The sequence below is a fragment of the Botryllus schlosseri genome, chromosome 2 (genome assembly GCF_051294905.1).
Source record: "Botryllus schlosseri isolate E-star chromosome 2, Bs_hap1, whole genome shotgun sequence".
Taxonomy (NCBI): domain Eukaryota; kingdom Metazoa; phylum Chordata; class Ascidiacea; order Stolidobranchia; family Styelidae; genus Botryllus; species Botryllus schlosseri.
Window position 1 is genome coordinate 17962363 of NC_137237.1, and position 27126 is coordinate 17989488.

General features: G+C 42.4%; 1 long non-coding RNA gene across 1 annotated transcript; it reads right to left on the reverse strand.

Moving 5' to 3' along the window:
- Nucleotides 1-17486: 17486 nt before the first annotated feature.
- LOC145433944 (uncharacterized) lies at nt 17487-20741 on the reverse strand. The gene is made up of 2 exons (XR_013913235.1): nt 19175-20741; nt 17487-18963 (listed from the first exon to the last, which is right to left on the reverse strand). It is a non-coding gene; the product is annotated as an uncharacterized LOC145433944 (long non-coding RNA).
- Between the last annotated feature and the right edge of the window lie 6385 nt (nt 20742-27126).

A 27126-nucleotide genomic window follows, 5' to 3' on the forward strand; every position in this document is an offset into this window, starting at 1 on the left:
GAAAACTAGATTGTCATATAGGCGTCCCCATGTCTGCTGTTCTCTTGATCAACCAACATATGGTGCAATCCAAGATTGCGCAGCGCAGAATGCCGGGGACATCGAATTCGCGAGAGATATTGGTCGCTGGCGTATAACAGCAACTTAAATTTGAGGATTTTGTAAATGGGTCCGAGGCCGAGCGCTTAACCCTGGAATCTTGGATACGTCACTGCCTTGACCTCTTTTATACATGCTTATGCTGCCACGAGAATAATTATTCAGGCCGTTAAGAAAATTTACTAATAAGTTGTTGCAATATCTATAAAATTAAGTTTAAAATTAAAAATATGCCATAGAGCCATATCTTATACCGAAAAGAGCCATACATGGCTCGAGAGCCATAGGTTCCCGACCACTTCTATAGTATATACGAGTTTATGCTGGAGTCATATTCATATGCTATTTATTTTATTGAACGCCAGAAATCTCTGTAAACAGTGAACAGTGAACCCTGAACACCCACCCAAAGAAATTCATTTTATGGTCCGGAAAAGTGCCAATTAGTAAATGACCTCATCACATAAACATAAAATTCGCTACAAGGAAAGTTGTGCTCTGCAAGCACCCACTCACGCATACCAATCCAAAGCAATCACTCAACATAAAAATCCAAATCCAGCTACGTAACCGATTTCTAGGGATGGTGTGAACCTCTGAAAGGTCCAGGTTCGTGTGAACGCGAACATTTTTGAAAGGTTCTTTGTGAACGCGAACGTGAACCTCATGACGTCGCGTGACGTCATATTGCTAATTCCAACCCTACATTTCAGTGCAGTGATATATATTAATGTTAAAGATACCTAGCGACTACTTGGGCCACATATTGCTACAATGCTGAAGTACGCACTGACTTTTTAAACGTCGCCAAATGTGTATCAACTAGACTTACTAGAGCAATCAAATAATATGATAATCCCATAAAATCAATATCTTCCCTCGCTTTGCCAACAATTTCGACGAGGACTTGCAAGGGAATATCAGCCTACGCCTCAACGGTCTAGGCCAGACCGGGCAACGTACTCGACGTCTGAGTGTGGCTACGTTGATGTTGAGCAGAGTGTAAAACAGGTTTTACCCCATTAACAAAGTTACACAGCATGGCAGTAGCCAACACCCCAATCGCACGGAATGGGTTTTTATGATACAATAAACATATGCAATCGAGATGGACGCCGTACGCTTGCTAGATTTTTTACATCCGACAATGATATCAATTTCATTGATTGGTTGAATAAGCTTCATTCGCTGACCTACATGTAGCGTATTTCGCTCTTGATGTTGTGTGATTGCGAGTCAAGCTCATTACAGAGAGTCACTAAATATTCACGAACAGAAAGCTGCATATTTCGAGCAAACTTTTGTAACAAAGCAGGTAAAATTATTGAGATTGTCAAGGTGCATGCTCGTTTGGTGTTGATTTTTATGCAGCCAGCGCCATGCATAGAGTGGCCCGCAGTTGAAATTGACGATGATTTGATGCCCAGAACGGATATCTGCACCTACTTTCTTTATTAGCCATCACGTCACGAATTTTTAGTTGTGACGTCACAGTGAAATTCCATTGACAATTGAAATTATTGGGTAATTATGGCTCATTTGTTTAAAAAGGCCAGGTCTACATCGTAATATGCAGCATCAATAATAATAATCAATAATCGTTGGGTTATATTTTTCATCTGAACAAGTTACACACAATGTACAATGCGATAAGACACAATGCGATGTAATGAACAGATAGGAGGATATCGAACGACACGCAGTTGCGATCCTTTTTAGATTGACATCCACCTCGGCCTAGAGTGCCCGATGTAACAGTTCTTTTCGATGTTGATCTTTTTAAATCCGCAGAACTTTCTAGCACTTTCCATTCCTTGTGAGGGCTTTCTTTCGTCGGGTCTTTTATTGTTTTTTTTTTATCGCTGTAAGAACGGCGACGGCGGGGGAAGAGGAGTCCAGATAAACCTCCGATGGGAATCGAACTGGCGCCGCCCGATTCGTAAGTGCTTATCGTATACCCCGATACAACTATGGCATAATTATACAGCTGTAATTATAACAATACCAATTTTGTAATTTTAAAATGCTTTAAAACACCGCTTTTTTTCGCTACTGATGAGAGTCTGTCGAAAAGCTTTTAGCGAATAAATTAACAATATTATTATTATTTATTGTTTCGCGTTATTCTGTAGTTCTGTACCCCAAATGGCTTGTAAAACATTATCTGCACCCAATGGTGTCATCCGTTTCATTTCTGGCACTGTTCTACAAGATCCATCGATCATTCACTCCGGAATCTAATGGGCACATACGCACAACATACCCGTGTTCTCGTCGTCCAATTACCAGAATCAATTACCGGAGAACGCAACATTCTATTAAATATGACTATAGATAACTAACCTACAGAGGTTAGTTATCTATAATATGACGGACCACGACTGTGGAATAATTCGCCAGCAATCTGGCAATCTTCGAGTATATGCAATACAGTACACATCCAGGACAAAATACAAGCAGATTCTACTGGTTGAATATACTGGCATACGTTTGATATTACCGGACCATGAACCGAAATCGATTTAGCCTCCCGACACAAACCACTTCATTTACATTTCTCGTTCACTTCGTGTTAGGCTATATTATGTTAATTTTCATTCATTGTGCAGAAGTGCAAGTGTGCAACTGCGCAAAGTGCGCACTGCGCAGTGCGCATGCATCATTAGTCACGTGATTTTTTAATTAAAGAGTTGATATCACACTTTGAATTAAACATCGGTATCGGTCATTGAAAGTAAAAAAAATCACCTATTTCCATCACACCATTGCATCGTAGAAGGAATCCAGACAACTATAGTCGGCAACTGCTAGACTGGGAATAATGATATATTTGTTATACTAACCTATAGGCGCCCTGTCCAGATGCAGCTGTAAGTAGGCCTATCATTCCTGCCCAAGTATATAGTAATGGCTGTAAAGCACTTCAAATAAATGCTGTAAGTTTTCTAAATGCGCCTTCAACTATATAACTTGTATTTTGAGTATCGGACGAATATATTGGGCTATCGGTGCAGATAATAGTTACAGTTTTTTTAATTTTTTTTTTATCGGTATCGGCATAACATACGGCATCGGTTGGGCTTTACTCTTAACATCATCTGTAAGCCGAAGCGAGTGTTTGATGTATTTGATTGAAATGCTATTCTAAGTCGTTTTGCTTCGTTTGAGCTTTTTGTATTGCAATTTTGGCAGCATCTCGAAGTAATAAAGATGGTAATAAATGATGCTGACGAAAGTTGTACATAAATTCATTATGCCACCAACCGATTTTAATTAGCTAATGGCTATGGAGACTCACTACTATCATATAGCGGATTAACCATCCAATTATTACGAGATTGTTGCCATTTTTAAAACGGAAGCAAGACCGAGCATGACTACTAATTAGGGTTACCATACGTCCTTCTTTTTGAGATTTTGTCCTCTTTATTGTGAATTTTTGGTAAATATAGGGCAAAATTCGACTGAGATACAGTAAATCAGCACTGAAGTAACGCTCCGGCGGCTATTTCGAGAGCAGAGCCGGAAAGATGGTATTGTTTGAAAATTTGGAAAAAGTGTCATTCCAAAATATTGTTACCCTACTACTAATTCAACATTAAAATGACACATGTCTCGTCTGGAATCAAAATATTACTTATCATTTGTATGCTTCTTTCAACTTCCAGCTTTTCACTGTACAGTGCACAACTGCACATCCCCTCAGCAGCATGGAAATGAACCAACGCAAGACCATAACACATCCATATCTGCACATCGTATTTTCAGAAGATGATATAGTCTGTATCCCGTATTGAATTTCAGTAGTAGACACAGGTTTGCCAGGCATTTCATCGATATCACATGCGTCATTTCACCGCAGTGGACGATGAGACATCCAGGACATGAAGCTCAATGCCAGCGCAATCGAGGTACCTTTGCCGGCATCGGGATTCCTTACCTATAGAACAAATGGTTTCTAACCGGTGTTCCATGGAACACCAGGGGTTCCCTGAGCCAGTCTTGGCGGTTCCCCGGAGGTCAAGACACACTAGCAATTCATACATATGATTTGTGATGATGATACGTCCGTCTTGGTCAGGTGTGGGCAACCTCTGCGGCCGTAGAAGGAAATTTGTAATTCAATTAACAGGTTAATCAATTAGTACGTGCTGGAGGCCGTCGACATGAAAATTGAATTTAGGAATTGACCCCGAATTTTTGAGAGATTAATTATTCTTTGAGAGATTTGATCGATCTTGAAATTTTCTTCTCGCTATATGCGCGATTCATTGCGACGTCATTTTTCGGTTTTAATATAGTAGCGCCCTTTGCAATCTGGGCCCCAGAGCACAGATGCGAACAGCGGAGGAAAATGATGCACCCCATACAGAAATACCAACTTGGCATCGTGTGCTCCTCACGAAAGAAATTCGTTTCGTGTACATTTGGCAGAATCCATTATCTTACCACTATACCGACAATCCTGATGGGAGGTTGAGAAACGACATGCGATTATGCTACAAAGTGACTAATAAGAATTGGTTCACACCAATTTGCATCATCATTTATAACTTGCCCTAAATTTTCGAAAACACTCCCTCCATCAACTCTACCGGCGGATCTGATCACATAGGCCGAGAAAGAATGAATATTTGATAGTATTATGTGAAACTACTTATATTAATGACAAAATAAATTCGTGAATCTGAAAAAAATCCGCGCTTCTCGCGACCATAATCACTTCCATGCAGTCTATTCATTACATGACTACTAAAGCGATTTCGATGCGAATAGTAAGTCGATATGAAAAAGTAGATTACTTTGGAGTTCACCGGAAATGAACAGTTTAACATGAGTATTTGATCCGTATAGGGCATAGGCTATACATAAGTAATCGAATTGCGGCGGTGCATAGCAAAAAGGTTGGCCACCCCTGGTAGTAGGCCATTATTAGCTGCAGGCATTCATAGGCCCGATAAGTAGTCTAATTGTGACCATTGTGGTGTTACGTTGCGTGCAGTGACGTATACGGAGGTGAGGTTGGGGTTCGAGATCCAATTATCTATCTAATATGTGTGATGTCATTTGTAATTTAGCAATTGGTATCGTGTTGTTGCGTTTCCGATAAACAATACGATGACACTTTCCAAGGTGAAGCCTCGCATTTCTGAATGGGAACAGCAGTCACAGTCACACTGATTTGCATAAATAGTCCATCCATTAAAACGTTAAACATTAGTAGTAATATAGATGTGCGGAATCCCCCCATTCGCGATTTATAAAGAACAAACAAACATTATCAATATAAAAGATACTGAAAGAATTAGCTCATTTTCAATTTTGCAGCAATACTTTTATGACCTTGTGTGCGGCAATAAAAAAAGGGGGAATAATTAACGATAGAGAGAAAACGAACAAAGAATCTGGATTGACCTTTGTACTCAGACTGGAGTACTTCTACTTGTACTTTTCCGCTCCTGATTCTACCTAGCCTGACCTCTGGACACGAGACTTGTGTATTATTTATTATATTTTCCCTCGAATAACAATGGATTGACTTTTAATTTCAATGGTATGCACGCCGACGATACGCTCGGCTGGGCAAAGCGACGTCCACGGCCTGTGTCATACTGGACTCGTAACAACCTCGCTCGACCTCTGGTCAAGGACATGAAATTACAGCTGACTCCGGTCATACGCGACGGGGCTTGGTAATAGTTGCCTGACGACATATCGTCCTGACCTATCGTTTTGTGGTCCAATTTCGTGACGTGTCTTGGGAATAATTCCCCGTCAAACCCCCTGGCTGACTTGTCGTCCCGTGGTTGACTCGATTTCATGTACGGTGGGTCATAATTACCGGTCGTGACGTCAGTATAGTTTCTTCTGATCCATGAGATCCTGGTGCGTGTTTTAGGTATCCATACGTTCGGCTATGTAAAGTGACGCTTGTGGTCTGTGTCTTGTGTACTGTTGTACTTGAACCCTTTTTTGCTTTGTTATCGACCCAGACAGTAACGAGAAACGATCTGTTACGATTATAAATATGTATACCATTTCGAGTCATATCGAGAATGAGAATGAATGTCGTAGTAGAAATGTTTATTAGGCGACCCGACATAGATTAACTTAAATAAATTAACATTATAAATACAATAAGTAATTGAGCAAATAACTGATTCTCAATTTTGCTCGCATCAACATGTTAACCCCCCGGTATTACGTACCTAGTAATCGGTGCAAGCAACAAATGTGTCTGTTCCATACATATACCTCGTTCTAGCGTATTCATAAGGACAGACAGTCCCGAGCAAAAAAATGTATTTATGATGGGTTCTTTCTACTGCTTCACGGTTGGTCAAGCGTAATCATCCCGGTGTCTGCAAATGATATTCAATTTACCACGGGATATTAATTTTGTATGCTGTACAGTGTACATGATATACAACTTGAATCGCTCTGTTGGCGAACTCATGCTTTGCCCGTCTGTAACATACACAATTACACATATCGATCACGAGCTCACCACGCACTTTTCGTTCGAGGGCGACTCATTTCGCTATAGGCAATCAGTTGTGTTCGCGTGTACCGTACTATATCCTCAACACTTGTTATGCCAACACCTCCAAGCATATTTACAATATCATGCTAAGGAACTATTGCTTCGGCAGCCACGCACTATCGCTTGAAGTCGACAAATTTCGCTACAGACAGTCAGTTGTGTTCACGTATGTGTCGTAAATATATCCTCAACACATGCTATGCCAATACCACCAAGCATATTTGCATCATACTTAGGGTTCTGGTCAGGCTGATTTAAATCATCACGTGTCGACAATCGATCGAAGCCCGTCAACTGGTATTTTGAAAGCTCCCGGTATGGTGTATTATTGTGTATGGATTGTTGCGGTATTAGAATTGTGGTTACGGCTCGTTGGCGGTGCGAGGATCAGGTTTATAGTATACTATAACTACTTAGCTCGGATATTATACGACGCGCTGCTATCGTTGCTTTGTCCAAGACCGAATTCACGATAATCAATCTCGCTGTCGAAAACGACATGCGGCCGCGTAGACTGCATAGCGCCATTTTGTTTTGTGATCCATCCTGCTGTGCCGAGGATCGAAACATATCCTCAACACATGTTATGCCAACACCTCCAAGCATATTTGCAGCATCATACTACGGATATATTGACTCGGCAGAGTGTTACCGCCAGAGAATTGCTGTGTCACGCCTTCGGGCCTTGCATTTTCCGCTCGGTAACTGCGAGTACGATGCTATTTCAATTGTCCACGAAACGAATCGGGGTAGCTCGTTTCATTCGAAATCGGAAACCACTGCGACTATAGGATTGCAAAATCAAAGTCCAAAAAATCCGACTGGCACGTAAAGTACTGGTTTCTCCATATATTAGGCTGGGTAAAATGTAACATAAATCCAACTCTCAAAGACACTGCTGTAAGGGGAGTGTCGTTGTACATTCATTTGCGTACAGCGAAACTTTGTATGCGGTGGTGCAATAATGAGGATGAATTGTGCCAGATCACGTGAGGCAATCTAGCCTTCTTTCGGTGAGGTGTAAAGATGAGCGGGGAGATTTCGAAATCTGACTCCACCCCGACTCGGGTTGCTAAATCAAAGTCCAAAAAATCCGGCTGGCTCGTAAAGTCCTGTTATTTCCACATGTTGTGAGGGTAAAATACAGCATAAATCCGACTCTCAAGGCCATTTGGCCGCATCCAGACTGGCTTCGCTGAAAACTGATGAAATCTGCGCCGGGTCCGGAGATGTTTCGTGACCTCCTCCGTCCAGACAAGATTGTTCTGCTGTAATATAGGTGTCGTTGTATAATAATTTACGTACAAGGAGACTTGGTATCGACCCTTTGGCGGAATTCTGTTTGGTTCGTCTGTACAGGTGTTATTAGTGCGATCAGATTTGGCACCTCAAGGAGTATATTGGTAAAAATCACACAACGATGACAATAACTTTACCGGTCAACATGCGGTCAACGGTCAACGATGCGGTGTGATGTACGTAAATCAGCTGTGATCAATCGAGCGTGACACAATCGCTGTCAGTCATCAATATGCGACTTGACAAAACTCGCGTTTTCGGGTTGACAGCAACACAGTGCGATATATTTGATGCCCCCGTCGACCCTCCTATTTTAATGGGGTTACCATGCGGCCTCATTTAGGGGAGCATATGTCCTCCATTTCCCAGATATGTCACCCAATTCACCTAAATGTACTCTCTTTCTGTCAGTTTGTCCTCCTTGTTAGCTCAACATTTCAAAAAAAACACCACGAGTAACGCAAAATGTGGGCCTAGATTACGAAAAGTCGGGTATTTACGTAGCCAAATCGGAAAAATGACCCTATGATGGTATTGTGCAGGCTATTACGTGGATACGTGGGCGTGTGTAAACATGTGAATAGTAAAAGCGCCCCAAACTACCGTTACATGAAAAAAGATCGAGCGCACTCGACCATGACGGGGTATACCCACCTTAGTACAGCCAAATGATCCCATGTCGTACCGGGAATAGCCGAGGTGGTGGTACATCATTCTCACAAATTGTACTTTGGAACGCGTGTGAAATCGACATCGTCCGCTACTCGACTGACGCAAGTCGCCACCGCAGTCCCACTCTGTGTATACACAATGTGCTGAGCACTGCAGATCCAGACGAGACTACGCATTCTGGCGAGGTTATCGAGATAGCTGGAGCGATTTACAACACATGCTACATTTACTTCAAAACGGAAAGACAAAATATAGCTTTGGAGTACTCAAGTAGTTTTTAAGAAATATCGGTATCGTGAAATCGCCTTCTATCCTAATTATAAAAGAGTAGGTCCCCATAAAACTGTCGAGCGCAAGCACGTTGGTAACTGTGATAGTAGACAAAACTGACTCGAGTACCTCAGAAATAGTGACTGTATTTCGTTGCTGGCCACGCGCCTGCTTATTCACACCGACTGACTCGCGTAGTAAGCCACTGCGCCCCGTCATCTTCTTATTGCTCAAATAATATTACAATGAATATACACGAAATTCATTCTAATTTATCGGTAGTGTTATCAGCACAAAAGACACAGTTACACAAGTCTCGCAAAAGGTGTCGATACACTACAATCGTTTTATTTAATTCATAGATCGATCGCACGAGTGACGTTTCCGCAGATCAATTTTTGGCGTTTGATCAACTCTTGCCTGGTTTCTAATCACAGGACGATTGAGATTCGGGTGTGTCTTTTCGATACGTTGCGCAAACTCGATACCTTTCATTCGGATTACGTATTCGCACTGCGGAAACCATTTTGCATGCTCTGTCCAAACCTCGTCTCCCCGGTCCCAACGAAGCCCGCCGCCACAGTAAAAACATTTGGTTCTGTCCGAATCAATGTAGTAAAACCCCGCTTTTGCTAACTGTCCAACACTAGCCTTAATTTTATTCGGTTCCCAGCCCTTGTCGAACGTTGCGATTCTTTTTGACAACGACGACATGAGAGGGTTCACGGGGTTAAGACAAGGAAATAGTTGCTCAAGACATCGCTTTTCGTCCTCGGAGGGTTCATGTGGTTCTTGTAGATGTAGAGTGAGACGTCGTATTTTGTCGCCGAGCAACTTATCCAAATTGTTTCGTTCGTGCTCGGTTAGCGCCACATTCCCCGAATCGTCGCCACGTGCGAAACAACAACGCGGGTGATACATCAAGTGTATTTCAGATACATCGTCTGTAGGCCTCCAATTGCGGAGAACGCCGGAGCAGTTGAAGCACTGCGTTCTGTCCAGGTCACCGAGGTAGAAAAAACCTTGTTTTGCCAACTCGCCGACCGCCCGTGGTATGGGATAGCTGGGCCATTTCTCAAAGGTTTCGCGACGCTTCGACTCCTTTCGCAAGTCGAGATTCCTAACCCGATACTCGTGCTCTTGATCAACGATATTCGCAAAGTTGATGTTGGCGTCTCCAACGGCTTTACACTGTCTCAATAAACTTTTGAAATTCGATTTCACAATAGGTATGTTCAACGCGTCTCGTACACAATTAGCGTCATGACGCCGTGCACTCGACCCGGTCCATCTTTCGAGGTACACACTGCATCCAAAGCATTTGATTTTGTCTTCAAATCCTAGCCAGTAGTATCCTTCAGACGCTAAATCGGTGCGTGTCGCGTATGATACTTTAGAGAATTTGGCGAACGTGGCGAGTCTGTACAATTCAGTGCGGTGTGAACCGGAAGCGATATACACTCGTTTCTGTCCGGGCGGATCAGAGTATCTCTCCATTGACGTTATGCCAAGCTCTTTCATAAACATGGAGTACTAAGACAGAGCTTTTTGTGTCTAAACCTGTACCATAGCTCACACATATATATTCCTAGTTTATCCTTGCGAGCTCTATCGATTACTGGTTGGTTGTACTTTTATGTGTGATTGACAACCGTTAGCTGTCGCTATTGCACCATTTATATATGTGTTATACCAGGAGCGGTCAACTTCTGCAGCCCGCGGGGCGTGTATAGCATAATTAGGTACTCGGTGGTACGAATTGCTGAATCGATACATTATTCGACCACCGATCAGCATATGCCAGGAATAAATCGTATTCAATCAATGTATTTTAACAACAGCAATGTCAATGCAAAGCCGTATCTCGCCGATATTAACGAGGACAAAGTGGATTTGAGAACAGTATTTTTATACAGGCACCGCCATGTCTGCTTCTCTCTCACGGTGCAATACTTAAATAAGATTTCATAGTGGTCTATAAGCCCGATACCCTAAATCGACAGAGATATCAATTCATTAAAGTTGTTTTCTAACGACATTACAGAGAACAACGCGTACCAGTAAACACAAACCGAATTGTCCCACTGTTGCGTCAATTCACCGCCGACTCGGTATGAGACACTCTCGACCAGCGAATGTACATTAGGCAACCGAAACAGGTGACCTTGCGAAGGGGGGTGTTTTCGATAACACCGATACGGCAACTTAATTCTTTCTACTGACAATGTGATGGAGAGCGGCTTAATTCATCAGACAAAGACTGGAGGCAACAATAACTAGCAAACACAAATCTAATGGCCACACCGACATTAACAGGTATTCGATAGACCCGAAAATACCAACGTCACCCAACTGCTGTAATGTCACGGGTACGATGCGGGGTACGAAGCATTTTGAACGGTGTTGCTCAGTTGCGGTTCTCGGCCTTCCAAGACCTCTGTTAGCATCAGTCTATCTCACTGTTTGGAGTGCCAATGCCAAACGTCGTAATAGTGATCACTCGGCCATGTGTAGAATATAGAAATTGACGCCTGGCCTATTTGCAAGACCTCATGGCTTTGGCAAACTTACTAAAGCGGAAATTCACAAAGTCACTTGCGTACGTGCTTTCATGCCTTTGAATGTTTGTTATCATCGAGTCTGGTCATAAATAGACATGGGGACAAATTTGATGCGTTCAGCACAATACACGTTTACCACATCTCATTCCGGACCGTAACCGATCGTTTACCGCACCCTCTATATGGCAAACGTCGCTTTTGCTCATAGGTAAGCCGATGATCTGTGAAAACACATGCGCTAACGTGCCATTTCGTTATTCCTTCAACGTCACATGACCGCCTATGAAGGCTTTTTGGGTGCCCACCTATACAGTGTTGAAACGTGATCCATAGGGACCCCACTGCGTGCTATACGCCTAAATAAATATGTTTACTCGAGTATACACCTGGTGTGGAGCAGTGGAGTGGATGCAGAAAGTAAATTAGACAACGCAAACCAGTTGACAACGTAGATTAATATACGGGGGTTGATAAATTTTGTCAAGTGACTTTTGAATGGATGTTATTTGTTTGTTGTTTGATGGATAAGATTGTATTCATTCATAAACTACTAATATACTTCTTGTGGTGCTAAACCTGATTATACAGATGAATCAGACAGTATTCCGCCAATTGGGACTAGTTGCCCGTCGTCGTGATTGATCTCCTAGTTCGCGGTGGTAACAAAAAAAAAATGATCGCGTAAAATTACTAATAAGCTATGCCCCGAGTTTCCGGGTCGCCGCCATACCCCGTAACTATGTGTTTGGAGGGGTGGACGCGCGTTATCGGGTGTACCGAAAGGCTGTTTGCACTGCGAATTGGAGTAAATCCAGACTGGTACGCAAAGTCCTGTTATTCCCCATGTTGTGAGGACAAAATCTAGTATATGTCTGACTCTCAAAGATACGTCGCCGTATCCAGTCCCGACTTCACTCAAAACCGATGAAATTCGGGGGTCCGGAACCGATTCGTGACCACCTCCGTTCAGACAAAATGGTTCTGCTGTCATTACACGATATGCGGGGTTTCGTTGCATATTCATTTGCGTACAGTGAAACTTTGTATCGAACCATTGTCGGAATTCTGTTTGATTTGTCTGTACATATGTTGTTATTGCAGTAGGGTTTAGCACCACAGGAAGTATATTGGCAAAATCTTATCCATCACACACCGATAACATCTTAACTGTCGGCAAACTCAACGGTCATCACTCGTCGTTCGAATGCTTGTAATATCGGTGTGATGTACACAAACCAGTGATTAATCGAGTGTGACACAAACGGTGTCAGTCGACACTCTCCTGTTTGACTAACTCGCATATTCGAGCGGGTTGACAGCAATGCGATACATTTGATGTTCACATCGATCCTTATATTTATAGGGCTACCAAAGTCCTCCTCCTTTTCCCAAATATGTACAGCCTTCACCCAAATGTCTTCCTTTTTTGTAATTTTGTCCTTATTTTCAGCTTAAAATAACAGAAAACACCACGAATAACGCGAAATGTCGGTCTGATCGATTTCGGTGAGTGACCTTTCATTTAGCTAACTCGCACAACACAAGTAATTGACGGGTATTTCGGTAGTCAAGTCAGAAGAAATGACATTGTTTTCTAGTCAATCTAATGAAATTAGCGGTATAAATATAAAAATACGTCTTCCCCAATCGTAACTTGCAACCTGTGAAAAACGTGTACCGCAAAATATCCTCATCACCCCCCCAACAAAATATAGTTGCGAAAAATATCGTACTATGGACGTATTGACTCGGCGGAGTGCTACCGTGAGAGAAATGCTGTTTGACCCCCTCGACCTAGCCTTGGATTTACCGTTCGAAAAACTCCACCGGAAGAAGCTGTGATCGAGTGTCGCAATCAATGTCAGTCACGCTCCATCAATCTGTTGCTTTGACAAAACTTGTACGTATACGCCAGATATGAGTATTGATTAGGATTTAGAAAAAAACGTATTTGTGAAAATTTGCTGGATTAGGATTGCATTAGATTTTGGGATTGATTTACTATATCGTACATGCTACAACTGCCTAGCCCCGTCGTGACGAAATAGGATTAATCAGTTGTGGAACGATAAGTTAGGGCTAACCGCTTATACCCCTAGTTTATTCTTGAAAGCTCTATAGATTACTGGTTAGCTGTATTTTTGTGGACGACTGACAACAGTTAGTTGTCGCTATTGTACGATTTACACTTTGTGTTATACATTTTTTTTTTGTTACCACCGCGAACTAGGAGATCAATCACGACGACGGGCAACTAGTCCCAATTGGCGGAATACTGTCTGATTCATCTGTATAATCAGGTTTAGCACCACAAGAAGTATATTAGTAGTTTATGAATGAATACAATCTTATCCATCAAACAACAAACAAATAACATCCATTCAAAAGTCACTTGACAAAATTTATCAACCCCCGTATATTAATCTACGTTGTCAACTGGTTTGCGTTGTCTAATTTACTTTCTGCATCCACTCCACTGCTCCACACCAGGTGTATACTCGAGTAAACATATTTATTTAGGCGTATAGCACGCAGTGGGGTCCCTATGGATCACGTTTCAACACTGTATAGGTGGGCACCCAAAAAGCCTTCATAGGCGGTCATGTGACGTTGAAGGAATAACGAAATGGCACGTTAGCGCATGTGTTTTCACAGATCATCGGCTTACCTATGAGCAAAAGCGACGTTTGCCATATAGAGGGTGCGGTAAACGATCGGTTACGGTCCGGAATGAGATGTGGTAAACGTGTATTGTGCTGAACGCATCAAATTTGTCCCCATGTCTATTTATGACCAGACTCGATGATAACAAACATTCAAAGGCATGAAAGCACGTACGCAAGTGACTTTGTGAATTTCCGCTTTAGTAAGTTTGCCAAAGCCATGAGGTCTTGCAAATAGGCCAGGCGTCAATTTCTATATTCTACACATGGCCGAGTGATCACTATTACGACGTTTGGCATTGGCACTCCAAACAGTGAGATAGACTGATGCTAACAGAGGTCTTGGAAGGCCGAGAACCGCAACTGAGCAACACCGTTCAAAATGCTTCGTACCCCGCATCGTACCCGTGACATTACAGCAGTTGGGTGACGTTGGTATTTTCGGGTCTATCGAATACCTGTTAATGTCGGTGTGGCCATTAGATTTGTGTTTGCTAGTTATTGTTGCCTCCAGTCTTTGTCTGATGAATTAAGCCGCTCTCCATCACATTGTCAGTAGAAAGAATTAAGTTGCCGTATCGGTGTTATCGAAAACACCCCCCTTCGCAAGGTCACCTGTTTCGGTTGCCTAATGTACATTCGCTGGTCGAGAGTGTCTCATACCGAGTCGGCGGTGAATTGACGCAACAGTGGGACAATTCGGTTTGTGTTTACTGGTACGCGTTGTTCTCTGTAATGTCGTTAGAAAACAACTTTAATGAATTGATATCTCTGTCGATTTAGGGTATCGGGCTTATAGACCACTATGAAATCTTATTTAAGTATTGCACCGTGAGAGAGAAGCAGACATGGCGGTGCCTGTATAAAAATACTGTTCTCAAATCCACTTTGTCCTCGTTAATATCGGCGAGATACGGCTTTGCATTGACATTGCTGTTGTTAAAATACATTGATTGAATACGATTTATTCCTGGCATATGCTGATCGGTGGTCGAATAATGTATCGATTCAGCAATTCGTACCACCGAGTACCTAATTATGCTATACACGCCCCGCGGGCTGCAGAAGTTGACCGCTCCTGGTATAACACATATATAAATGGTGCAATAGCGACAGCTAACGGTTGTCAATCACACATAAAAGTACAACCAACCAGTAATCGATAGAGCTCGCAAGGATAAACTAGGAATATATATGTGTGAGCTATGGTACAGGTTTAGACACAAAAAGCTCTGTCTTAGTACTCCATGTTTATGAAAGAGCTTGGCATAACGTCAATGGAGAGATACTCTGATCCGCCCGGACAGAAACGAGTGTATATCGCTTCCGGTTCACACCGCACTGAATTGTACAGACTCGCCACGTTCGCCAAATTCTCTAAAGTATCATACGCGACACGCACCGATTTAGCGTCTGAAGGATACTACTGGCTAGGATTTGAAGACAAAATCAAATGCTTTGGATGCAGTGTGTACCTCGAAAGATGGACCGGGTCGAGTGCACGGCGTCATGACGCTAATTGTGTACGAGACGCGTTGAACATACCTATTGTGAAATCGAATTTCAAAAGTTTATTGAGACAGTGTAAAGCCGTTGGAGACGCCAACATCAACTTTGCGAATATCGTTGATCAAGAGCACGAGTATCGGGTTAGGAATCTCGACTTGCGAAAGGAGTCGAAGCGTCGCGAAACCTTTGAGAAATGGCCCAGCTATCCCATACCACGGGCGGTCGGCGAGTTGGCAAAACAAGGTTTTTTCTACCTCGGTGACCTGGACAGAACGCAGTGCTTCAACTGCTCCGGCGTTCTCCGCAATTGGAGGCCTACAGACGATGTATCTGAAATACACTTGATGTATCACCCGCGTTGTTGTTTCGCACGTGGCGACGATTCGGGGAATGTGGCGCTAACCGAGCACGAACGAAACAATTTGGATAAGTTGCTCGGCGACAAAATACGACGTCTCACTCTACATCTACAAGAACCACATGAACCCTCCGAGGACGAAAAGCGATGTCTTGAGCAACTATTTCCTTGTCTTAACCCCGTGAACCCTCTCATGTCGTCGTTGTCAAAAAGAATCGCAACGTTCGACAAGGGCTGGGAACCGAATAAAATTAAGGCTAGTGTTGGACAGTTAGCAAAAGCGGGGTTTTACTACATTGATTCGGACAGAACCAAATGTTTTTACTGTGGCGGCGGGCTTCGTTGGGACCGGGGAGACGAGGTTTGGACAGAGCATGCAAAATGGTTTCCGCAGTGCGAATACGTAATCCGAATGAAAGGTATCGAGTTTGCGCAACGTATCGAAAAGACACACCCGAATCTCAATCGTCCTGTGATTAGAAACCAGGCAAGAGTTGATCAAACGCCAAAAATTGATCTGCGGAAACGTCACTCGTGCGATCGATCTATGAATTAAATAAAACGATTGTAGTGTATCGACACCTTTTGCGAGACTTGTGTAACTGTGTCTTTTGTGCTGATAACACTACCGATAAATTAGAATGAATTTCGTGTATATTCATTGTAATATTATTTGAGCAATAAGAAGATGACGGGGCGCAGTGGCTTACTACGCGAGTCAGTCGGTGTGAATAAGCAGGCGCGTGGCCAGCAACGAAATACAGTCACTATTTCTGAGGTACTCGAGTCAGTTTTGTCTACTATCACAGTTACCAACGTGCTTGCGCTCGACAGTTTTATGGGGACCTACTCTTTTATAATTAGGATAGAAGGCGATTTCACGATACCGATATTTCTTAAAAACTACTTGAGTACTCCAAAGCTATATTTTGTCTTTCCGTTTTGAAGTAAATGTAGCATGTGTTGTAAATCGCTCCAGCTATCTCGATAACCTCGCCAGAATGCGTAGTCTCGTCTGGATCTGCAGTGCTCAGCACATTGTGTATACACAGAGTGGGACTGCGGTGGCGACTTGCGTCAGTCGAGTAGCGGACGATGTCGATTTCACACGCGTTCCAAAGTACAATTTGTGAGAATGATGTACCACCACCTCGGCTATTCCCGGTACGACATGGGATCATTTGGCTGTACTAAGGTGGGTATACCCCGTCATGGTCGAGTGCGCTCGATCTTTTTTCATGTAACGGTAGTTTGGGGCGCTTTTACTATTCACATGTTTACACACGCCCACGTATCCACGTAATAGCCTGCACAATACCATCATAGGGTCATTTTTCCGATTTGGCTACGTAAATACCCGACTTTTCGTAATCTAGGCCCACATTTTGCGTTACTCGTGGTGTTTTTTTTGAAATGTTGAGCTAACAAGGAGGACAAACTGACAGAAAGAGAGTACATTTAGGTGAATTGGGTGACATATCTGGGAAATGGAGGACATATGCTCCCCTAAATGAGGCCGCATGGTAACCCCATTAAAATAGGAGGGTCGACGGGGGCATCAAATATATCGCACTGTGTTGCTGTCAACCCGAAAACGCGAGTTTTGTCAAGTCGCATATTGATGACTGACAGCGATTGTGTCACGCTCGATTGATCACAGCTGATTTACGTACATCACACCGCATCGTTGACCGTTGACCGTATGTTGACCGATAAAGTTATTGTCATCGTGATACGATTTTTATCAATATACTCCTTGAGGTGCCAAATCTGATCGCACTAATAACACCTGTATAGACGAATCAAACAGAATTCCGCCAAAGGGGCGATACCAAGTCTCTTTGTACGTGAATTATTATACAACGACACCTATATTACAGCAGAACAATCTTGTCTGGACGGAGGAGGTCACGAAACATCTCCGGACCCGGCACAGATTTCATCAGTTTTCAGCAAAGCCAGACTGGATGCGGCCAAATGGCCTTGAGAGTCGGATTTATGCTGTATTTTGCCCTCGCAACATGTGAAAATAACAGGACTTTACGCGCTAGCCGGATTTTTGGGACTTTGAATTGGCAACCCGAGTATAATCTGTCACAATTCATTCCCATTATTGCACCACCGAGCGCGTATCAGTCAAATAAGGTCAGCCCATATTGCAGTTCAAGCATGTGCAGTAATGATTACGTCATTATGATTGCGTAGTTGATTACTCTAGTTATTACGAGAGCGGCTTTGCTTGGTTCCGGTTCAGTAACGCTGAGATATGATTACGTCATTATTGCGTAAGTTGATCGCCTTATTTGTTATTGTAGTTGAACCAAGTGCAAGGCAATATATAACGTGTAATATTTATTACATGATTATTCGCTGTACACTGTAGATCGAATATGTCCAAGATTACTGCTAGTGATATATACGTCACATTGGATCGGATTGACCCGATGAACTGGTATAGGTTTGCACGTGAAAAACTTGAGCTATCTGACAATGAAATTGCCGAATGCCAATACATGGATTGCTATAACTTGACTGAGCAACGATATCAAATGATACAGTTATGGATTCGTAAAAATGGTCGTTACGCTACGATGAACAAACTTAAAGAATTAGTTTACAGTTGTCTGTACCAGATACCTTCGAATAGCAATTCAACTGTTCTGTTGGACTGAGAGACATAGCGTACTAAGAGGAGAATAATATTGTGTAGACTGGAGAATAATGAAGATGCTCTCAGAAGACTTCAATATCGGTTTATACGCAATCATATGCTCATGTATGCGAAACTGGTATTGCTTTCACATCGCAAATCAAAAAAAGGATTCTGATATCAAGAAAGGATGCCAAGCTCTGAAAGAAGCTCTACACCTTGTTCTGGACGATTAGTTAATGTGCTTGCCCCGTTATTACTTCAAATAAACTGAACATGTGTATTTAATTGTGTAAAATGTGTTATTCGCACGTGGCGACGATTCCCACAGATCATTTCTCCTCACTATTTAAGTCAACAAAAAAGCAAAAGGCGGACAAGTACGACAGTATGAGACAGACCACAAGCATCACTTTACACAGCCGGACGTATGGACACCTAAAACACGCACCAGAATCTAACGGATCAGGAGAAAACTATACTGACGTCACGACCGGTAATTATTCCTATGACCCACCGTACACGAAATTGAATCAACCGCGGAACGACGAGTCAACCAGTTTGACGGGTTATTGCTCCCAAGCCACGAAATTGTACCACGAGACGACGGGTCAGGGCAGGCAACTATTATCAAGCCCCGTCCAGGATCTCATGGATCAGAAGAAAACTATACTGACGTCACGACCGGCAATTATTCCTATGACCTCCCCGTACACGAAATTGAATCAAACGCGGAGCGAAAAGTCATCCGGGGGATTTGACGGGCAATTATTCCCAAGACTCGTCCTCGGATTGGCCACGGACCGATAGGTCGGGACAGGTGGCTATTATCAAGCCCAATTAAAAAATACTAAATATACAAGTCTCGTGTTCAGAGGTCAAGCGAGGTAAAATCAGGAGGGGGAAAGTACAAGTAGAATGACTCAAGTCTCATGTCTGAGTACAAAGGTCAATCCAGATTCTTTGTTCGTTTTCTCTCTATCGTTAATTATTCCCCCTTTTTTGATTGCCGCTATGCAGTCTACGCGGCCGCGTGTCTATTTTCGAAAGCGAAATCGATTATCGTAAATTAGGTCTTGGACAAAGCAACGATAGCAGCGCGTCGTATAATACCCGAGCTAGGGAGTTATTATAAACCTGATCCTCGCACCGCCAACGAGCCGTAACCACAATTCTAATACCGCAACAATCCATACACAATTATACCGGGAGCTTTCAAAATACCAGTTGACGGGCTTCGAGCGATTGTCGACACGTGATCCGTGCTCTGTGATCCGTAACAATATCTAGAGCTTTATTTACATGGTTATTCTTTCTGGTTCTCGAGAACTCGAGTTGACGCGTATATTTATAGACGTAACAGATCATTTCCACCGTTATAATTTCAGTCAATAAGCAGAGTACGATTCCAGTATGACACAGACCGTAGGCGTCGCTTTGCCCAACCAAACGCATCGACACCTAAAACGCGCACCAGGATATCCCGTGTCAGGAGAAAACTCTGCGTCAGACAATCATTACCAATCCACATCGTACTATAAACTATTAACACTCGGATGGATACGCTTCGTTTTTTTTTGTAAGTAAGTGAGAATCCACTTTGGCGTATCATCTGGCCGGACGCGCGTTGACAATCCACCTAAAACACGCACCGGGATCTCACATACGGATCCGAAGGAACAAATACTATACTATTGTTGTTCATAGGGGGAAATATAACAATACTATACTGTTGTTGTTCGGGGGAAATATAAAAATTACTAGTAAGTACATACCATCGAAATTAAAAGCCAATCCATTGTTATTCGAGGGAAAATATAATAAATAATACACAAGTCTCGTGTCCAGAGGTCAGGCGAGGTAGAATCAGGAGTGGAAAAGTACAAGTAGAATGACTCCAGTTTGATGTCTGAGTACAAAGGTCAATCCAGATTCTTTGTTCGTTTTCTCTCTAATTATTCCCCTTTTTTAATTGCCGCACAGTCAGAAGGGAAATCCCCTCGAGTATTGCTGCAGAATTGAGAATGAGCTAATTCTTTCACTATCTTTTATATTCATAATTCTTGTTTGTTTAAGTTAAATCGTGTTTTGGCACATTCCGCCCATTTATCAAACTACTAACATTAAACGGAGCACCGCCGACGGCGATTAACATTTAACCTTAAAATCCCAGAACATCGGCGACACCTTCGATATTATTATCTTCAGCAGCTGAAATGTCTCATGTCCATGACATCCACATTAGTTGAGTTGAAAAAATTATGAGGGCCCAATACCAGCCTGTGGGGTTGCATGACAATGTGCTGTTTCCACCCTGGATAGGAGGGGGCACAAGAAACATTTATTGACAGCTCAAGGGGTACGAGCGTACCGTACTCTTTAAGGGTGTATTACTTTGGTAGGATGTACTGGGGTGTACCAAATATCAGTAGGGGTCTCAGCTTTCCCGTGGCCACTTACTGGCCACAGATTTTTTTGTGGCCGGCCACGAATATCTGGTGGCCGGCCATGAAAATGCGTTGTCTCGTGGCCGGCCACAGTGAATTTCATGGCCGGCCATAAGAATTCATCATGGCCGGCCACGAGTTCATGGCCAGTTCGTGATTTTGGCACATCTAGTTGGATCAAAATCCGCCCTTTGCATCCAAGTTGACAATAGTCAAGTAGATCTTCTTCATTTGCAATACGAACTTGCTGGTGGCAAGGTTTGTATAGACGACATCCACTATATTATCGCACGTACCAAAGTTACATTACCACTTTATTGAGTAGTTTAGGGATGGGTTCAAAATTTGCACGGCTTTACACGTGTTACCTTCTCTGTTCGCTGTAGAAATGAATTTAATTCCCACTGACTATTGAAAAAGTACTCTGGGCGGTGCGTTGTAAACTAACACCGAAACATACGTTCCTTGAACTTTCTAGAATCTAAATAAATATTTGATAGAGTAATGTATGAGCGTACTGCGTACATCTTATTGCTCGGTCAGACAAACGTCTCTACATTAAAACTGGTGTCCACACAGCTTCCACGCCAGGCGATCAACACAATGGGATTGCGTGGAAAGATAAAACCGTGGTGCAGACTCGATAGCCTTACAGTGTCTTCGCATCTCCGTCGCCCAAGCCCATTAGTGATGCAAACGTAGATAACCTGACTCCCTGCCCCTCTTTCGTTTTCTACATAAAGAAACCGTCATATTTTGCTACAAAAAGTTTGTTTATTCCGTTACCAATTTCACAAAATCTGAAGCAATTGAAGATATGATCACAATCATTCACAATTCATATACAAGTAGTTGCATGAATGCAATGTGTCCAGTACATGCTTTTCACAGAAAACACCCAGGGGCACGAGGGATCAGATGCACTTTACACGGTGATAAGTATTATTTGCACTGCATTCAAATGTCGAATCTTAATGAACGATTGGGACTTGTCTGTGTCATCAAGATTGTTCGCTGAATTGCAGATTGTTCCCTGCATCAACCACAAATATATCATGCCGATTGGTCAATTCGCAGGCTTGGCATGGGCATTTTTCCGTCGATCGATGGCGCTGAATTTGATGTCGCATCGATCGATGATGCTGCCTTTGATGACGCAAAGTATCTGAAGTTATCTATTATTATAACAGTAATTTAATTATATAGCAGGCACATTTACGTCCTATGCCCACCATATCGGTTAGCAGCTTGATCAAACAACGACATGCGATACAAAACGATCCTTGCACCCAAGTATAATCAAGTATCCTCTGGCATACACGGCATCGTTAGTGACTGCGACATGCATCTCATTCGTACAATGTTCTTAGATTCATCGACACGATTCTCATCGTGCAAATGAGTGCAAGCTCCATTGATGTTGAGGATCTCGAACGTCGTATGTATTGTATAGCAGTACGATAATCAAATATGTATATAACCGTATATCGCGGACTCATCATAGACCTGATACAGAAAGGAAGGATTGTATCAGCCTGGCATTATCCAATTCACAGCTATTCAGCTATACGAAAGATAACAAACTATGGAATTGTTTGCAACTACATGTCCTATAGCGTTGGAAAGACATATCAGTAAAACTGCACTCAAACCACTGCAGAAACTACAGCATAAAGTACTCCGAATCATAGCTAGGGCCCCAAAGGGGCCTGGCTGCCCATCCAATAAGTCGCTGCTGAAGAGATTCGGCGTCCTAAACATAGAAGATATGCGGAAACTAGAAATCGCCAAGTTTATGTATCAGTTTCACTGCGGTCGTTGCCCCGAATATTTCAATGACTTCTTTACCTCTGAATCAAAAGCGCACAAGTACAACACACGCGCGTCCACGTCGTCCAAATATCATATGATCGACCGAAAAGATCATCGCTCCATCAAATATGCCGGACCTGATGTGTGGAACAGTATCCCGCCGGCCATCCGATAGTCGACGAGCATGTCCACATTCAAGTCGAAATACAAGCAATTACTACTAAATAAATACAGTCCATCCTCAAGATTACCGGACCACGACTGACCTATCGATCTCGCTTCCCATGACATGCCGCCCTATTTCTTGTCGCATTCTTTTTCTATACTATCTTCTTTACTTTCATTCAGTGTGCATGCCTCCTCTTTACATCGCCTAGGCCTAGGTGGGTGTCAGATTCCATAGACTACTCCTTGTCGCTTCGACATCTTCCTGTCTTTTCATTGTATCGCATTTTTGTGGTGTATTGAACTGATAAAATTTGCTAATAAACCAATGATGATGATCAGATCGGGGGAAGCACCGGCCACAGCGAGCTGCGAGCTGCTCTGTGGCCGGCCACAGAATGTTATGTGGATTTCACAGCTTTTCTGGAACTTGAAACAGTACTTTCCACATATTCTTGGTTCTTTGATTCCCTAATTGTTTCGTTCGGGTACTTTCATTACGGTATTTAGTATTGAAAACAAGAAAACAGGTAAAATGACCGCATATTGACCGATCCAGTATCTCGATGGAACAGATTATGCATTCAAGGAGGTATATAGTCGAGTCTACTTTAAGCGTAAATCGAAAATCGGCAGTGAATTAAGACAAATTCCCAGTACAGTATTGTATTATTCATAAATTCATCAGGGCAATCCACGAAAGATTTTAAACTGCCCCTACAAACATCCTTAAACTGCATGATCAAATATATATGTATTACTTATTCGCATCGCAGACTCATCATAAACGATAAACATGGTTGAAAAATGAAGGACACTATCATCATCATATTGTTTAATCGTAGGTTTGCATATTTACAAAATAAAACTAACTATACAATCGATTGCAACTGCACAATGCACATTGCACAATGCACATCTTACGGTTGAAAATCAAGATCAGAACGGGGGAAGCACCGGCCACAGCGAGCTCTGATCTGTTCTGTGGCCGGCCACAGAATGTCATGTGAATCTCACAGCTTTTGGGGAACTTATAGAGATTTTCTGACGTATATCTGGTATACATTGTTTTTTCCAATTCTATGCAGTTGCATACGATTAGCTGTGACGAGTGTCAGCCGAATATTTAGGTCTATTTCTATAAAAAAGATACAAATCAACACTTACCAGTTACCAGTTTTGGTCGTGTCTTCATCGCTTCTAGCTTTCTATACCATTATTTCCTGTTTCATTTAGCGGATATTCCCCTTTTTAATGCATTCTTTACATCATTTTTTGTGTTTTTAATTGATATATAGAGACTATTCCAGATCGTTCCATCTTCTTCCTATCGTTTCATTGTATCGCTATTCTTCTGGTATTTCGGGGGGAAATGCATATAAACTGAGCTAAACTCTCGCTCTCACCTAGTTCTATTTACTGTACGCCCATAATAGAACATAATTGACCATGCATTTGACCACGATTGGGCCACATACAGTACTTATCATCGATTCTAACTTGATATATTGCAGCCGGCCATGAAATTTGGCTATGGCCGGCCATGAAATTTAGTCATGGCCGGCCATGAGAATGAGTTTGACATGGCCGGCCATGGAAATTTCATGGCCGGCCATACTGAAATTTCATGGCCGGCCATGAAAATCACCATGGCCGGCCACAGAATAGCACTTTTCATGGCCGGCCACGGAATATCTGTGGCCGGCCACGAAATTATCCGTGGCCAGTAAGTGGCCACGGGAATGCTGAAAGTCCGTCTCCCAAATATTGCACTATGTACCGATCACAAGCTATCACATTATAGGCAAGTTTATGCTTCAGAGTCAAATTGACCGGTTGTAAAGTATGGTACAATATTTGTCTCCGAGTGTAAGCAGCTTGTAAATTACATTCTCTTTGTGATATCATTTGCAAATATTTCTTCTACTAATTATAATTTTAAAGTAGAACAGGATTGAGTTAAAATATGTTTTGCTTGCGACTTCTGTCTTTGGTGCAATATACATAAATGCAACGCACATTCAAAGTTACAGTTTTTACTGTTGTTTGCCAAATGTAAATATAGGTATGTTTTTCCAGAATTCCAGTGTTGGCCTAAAATTTATATAAGAGGCATGCGCATGCACTGCAATAAAAGTAACGGAAAATAACATAAAACAGGGGTTCTTAAAGTATGGGTCGCGCGAAGGGTACAAATGTTGGTCGCGAGCACCCAAAGCGATTACGAAATTTTGCAACAACAATATTTTTTCGCACTTTGCGCGATATCCTGTTCTTGATTTGTACATATACAAGGTCACTGTGATGAGTACTGGTCAATGCGAGACACGCACAAAAGTCCTTACTACAAAGGAATGATCATGAAAATGTACCCACCTTCGTATTATACAAATTGGTTTGATGTCATGATAAGATTTGACTGGCATTGGTTTCTCTGGAGCGGTCTAACTTGCGCCGGTGCTACTCGGGCAGGATAGACGGAGGGAAAGAGCGCAGCCGTAACTTCCACATCCCATAGTTTTTATGAATAAGCATAATTTAAAGAAATAATCGACTTCCTCCGCAATTGTGAAACAGCAGAATATTGGTATCATCGTTTCAACGGCGCCGGAGACCGTTGGGTGCTAGGGGTGTGCAACGGTAGATCGAGGCCGCCATGTCCGCCCACGCCGGGACACATGAAGACATATTCGAAAAAACCTTGGTCCAAAATGACCGTTGCTGGTTGGCCAGTCTTCGAAATAGTCGGCACCGAATATATAGTCTCGTCCTTGCCATCTGAGCCCGGTAGTACAAATGTGGCCAACAGAGGAAAATAATGCACCCCGATTCGAAACAGCGTGCGTCACACATGTTTAATAGAGATGCAACTGCGGAGGAAATGCCAAATCAAATCACCCCTCGATACCGGGCTAAGATCAGACATATCGACTTACCTGACACATGCACCTCTTTTTCATCCTTTATAGCAGTGGTTCTCAACCGCCGGTCCGCGGACCGGTGCCGGTCCGCGACAACATTCCTGCCGGTCCGCGAGGTATATTACAATTTTATACTTCAATTTCAAGGTGTAATGTTGAAGGCTTGTTCATTGATAGAATAAATAAAACATCAAATTTTATAATAATTCAGAAGTTCGTGAGGTAGCATTTTGCAAATGAACCTAAATCATAGCGTATTTTTCTGAATTTGTTTCCAATATTTTTCAATTTCTTTTCGCGATTTGCGCGATTTAGTGTCACTGAATGTCTTGCTTATTAGTTGCCCTTCTCCGAGATATACGCATGATTTACAGAAATAGGTATTTCGGCGTCAGCCAATATCCAGCCACGACGTACCAACCCCTAATGAAGTATAGGCTAACATGGAGTCATTGCACATTTTGACTCGAGTCAAGTCAAGTCAATTAATTTTCGAAGGTGACTCGAGTCAAGTCAAGTCACTCGATTTTTGGAGGTGACTCGAGTCAAGTCGAGTCAAGTCAAGTCAAGTCACGAGTCAACTCAAAATTCAAGTCAAGTTGCCTTTTCGAAGTATGAAGCATGGTTACGTCTTTGCATTTCGCTAGGTGTCTGAATAACCGATTGATTGGTCATCGTTTCTGAGCCGATGAACGAATATAGAGTTAATTATACATGTAATAAGGGGCTGTATCGCTCACTTATACGTAGAACTGTTAAACTACGTAAGTAATTGCATAGCCTCATTTTATAGTTGCCAGCTAAGATAGAGAATCGAGAAACGAATTGATAAGATGCAAAACGGAACCCATGTATACATATTGATATGATACAATTCAATTCTGCGCCAATGGTTGAGGAGAATATAAGCGATATTCGATTTCAATTTCAGTGAAACAAGAGGTTTGGTTAAGGTAAGAACAGAGAGCAGAAATATATATTTTGCTATTAAATTCCTTTGCTACTAGTTTACGACAACGTAAGCTTTAGCTTCGATCACTTCGTTTGGGGTCAATATATTTGTGAGAGAATATTGGAGGCTCAGTAAAACGCACGATCATTGAATGATCGATCGCTCTCATGGGTTACACAAGTGTTTGGTGAACAATCCGAACAT